A 3,108-nucleotide genomic window follows, 5' to 3' on the forward strand; every position below is an offset into this window, starting at 1 on the left:
AAGATGATGCTGGGAGGGATTGGGGGCAGAAGGAGAAGGGGATGACAGAGGATGAGATGGTTGGATGGCATCACCAACTCGATGGACATGGATTTGGGTGGACTCTGGGAGTTGGTGATGGATAGGGAGGCCTGGCATGCTGCAGTTCATGGTGTCACAAAGAGTTGGACACGACTGAGCGCTTAACTGAACTGAACTGATGCTTTCCTGATAACTCAGTTGGTAAAGAATCCACCTGCAATGCAGGAGAATCTGATTGGATTCCTGGGTCAGGAAGATCCACTGGAGAAGGGATAGGCTCACCACCCCAGTACTCTGGCCTGAAGAATTCCATGACTGTATAGTCCATGGGGTCACAAAGAGTCAGACATGATAGCAACTTTCACTTCACTTCACTTTACAATAATTTCATGGACTAACCAATAATCATATTAAACTATAAGTCAGCATGAGTTAAAAATTATGCAAAACATTGTTTCAGCTTTTGTATGCAATCCCAGTTTCATTACCAGCTTACTGACACCAACTAGATAACCATTCAGTTTATGTCTCTATTCTTTCTCATTAAGTTTACATTCTTCAAAGTCCAAGAAAAAATGAAATCAATACTATTAATAAGTTATAAATCAATAAAATAAAATCTAGAAAATCCCTAGATATTTGGAAATTTAAAAAAGTATTTCTGCAATAATATATAGGTCAAGGAATGAATTACAATAAAAATAAGAAAGTATTTTGAACTGAATGACAACAAAACATCACTTATTAAAACTCTGAACTCCAGTGAAAGCTATGACTAGAAAAAAATACAAAACCTTATATTAGAAATGGTGAATGGCCAAAAATTAATGTTAAGCATTTGCTTTAAGTAACTTGGGAAAGGACATCTAAAGAAAATAGAGGAAAATAAATTATAAATATAAACCTCCAAATTATTAAGACAGAAAACAAACACACATTATAGAGCCCTAACAAAACTAAAAAATTATTCTTTGAAAAGACTAAAATATTGATAAGCACTGGATAAGCTGAAAAATAATATAAAACTAAGGAGACAGCCAGTCCATTCTAAAGGAGATCAGCCCTGGGTGTTCTTTGGAAGGAATGATGCTAAAGCTGAAACTCCAGTACTTTGGTCACCTCTTGCGAAGAGTTGACTCATTGGAAAAGACTCTGATGCTGGGAGGGATTGGGGGCAGGAGGAGAAGGGGACAACAGAGGATGAGATGGCTGGATGGCATCACCAACTCGATGCACATGAGTTTGGGTGAACTCCAGGAGTTGGTGATGGACAGGAAGGCCTGGAATGCTGCGATTCATGGGGTCACAAAGAGTTGGACACGACTGAGTGACTGAACTGAACTGAAGGAGACATCAATACAGTATACCAACACATATATATGGAATTTAGAAAGATGGTAACAATAACCCTGTATAGGAGACAGCAAAAGAGACACTGATGTATAGAACAGTCTTTTGGATTCTGTGGGAGAGGGAGAGGGTGGGATGATTTGGGAGAATGGCATTGAAATAAGTATAATATCATATATGAAATGAGTCACCAGTCCAGGTTCGAAGCACGATACTGGATGCTTGGGGCTGGTGCACTGGGACGACCCAGAGGGATGGTATGGGGAGGGAGAGGGAGGAGGGTTCAGGATGGGGAACACATGTATACCTGTGGCAGATTCATTTTGATATATGGCAAAACCAATACAATATTGTAAAGTTAAATAAAATAAAATTAAAAAAAAGGAGACATAACAATCAATAAGAGGAATGGAAAAGGAAACATAATGAAAAATCTTACACATAATTAAAAAAATAATTTACAATAATAAAAAACAAAGCATAATAAATTTCACTAAAATGTGCAAGATCTCACATTTCACTAAAATGTGCAAAGATACACATAAACTATAATAGAGAGAAAATGCAAAACACTATAATAATAAGTAAAACCATGGATTGAAAGGTTCAATACTATAAAATGTCTATTCTCCTCAAATTGATTGGTAGATTCAGTGCAGTCTCAACCAAAATCTCTACTTTTTCCCCCCAGAACTTAAAAAGCTTATTCTAAAATTAATATAGAATTACTAAGATTTAAGACTATCAGGACAGTCTGAAGTACAAGAAAAATATGGAAAAACTTGCTCTACCAAATATTGTGTTTTTCTTTTTTATAAAACTAGTATATTTAAGACAGTTGTTGGTAGAAGGATAGACATGTAGAGAAATGAAGCAGAATTAGAGTGATTAACAGATAAAGATGGACACAGTATATAACAATGGTAAGTTTTCAGAGCAGTTGGAAAATTATAGGTATTTAATAAGCAATGGTGGATTAATCAGATGCAAGCTAAAAAAGGTAAAGCAAATTTGACTTCTACCTCACACTCTACACTGAGTGGACTGAAACTCTAAATATGAAAGTGAAATCAATAAGTCCACTATAGAATAATAGAAAAGTGCCTTCTTTTTGGAAGAGTTAAGAAACTATTTCTTTAACAGAATGCAAAAGATAGCTAACCATAAAGGAAAATAGTCATAAGCTAGAGTACTTTGAAACTAAGAAATTCTGTTTATTTAAAGACATAAATAATATAGTGAAAAGGCAAGCCAGAGTGTGGGATAAGATATCTACAATGCATATAATAAAAAGTGCCTCTTTTCTGAAGCTATAAACTATAAATCAGTAAGAAAAATAGAAAGTTTAGGGAGGAGCTAAGATGGCAGAGGAGTAGGACAATTCATCAAAAGAACATTTAAACGCCAAGTAAATTCCACAAAACAACTTCTGAATGCCGGCAGAGAACATCAGGCACCCAGAAAAGCAACCCAAGTCTTCGAAAGGAGAGAGAAGAAATACAGCTCCACCCACCAGAACACTGACACAAGCTTCCCTAACCAAGAAACCTTGACAAGCCACCTGTACAAACCCACACACAGTGAGGAAACGCCACAATAAAGAGAACTCCACAAACTGCCAGAATACAGAAAGGACACCCCAAACTCAGCAATTTAAGCAAGATGAAGAGACAGAGGAATATCCAGCAGATAAAGGAACAGGATAAATGCCCACCAAACCAAACAAAAGAGGAAGAG

The sequence above is a fragment of the Bison bison genome, unplaced genomic scaffold, assembly GCF_000754665.1.
Source record: "Bison bison bison isolate TAMUID 2011002044 unplaced genomic scaffold, Bison_UMD1.0 scf7180017864491, whole genome shotgun sequence".
Lineage (NCBI taxonomy): Eukaryota > Metazoa > Chordata > Mammalia > Artiodactyla > Bovidae > Bison > Bison bison.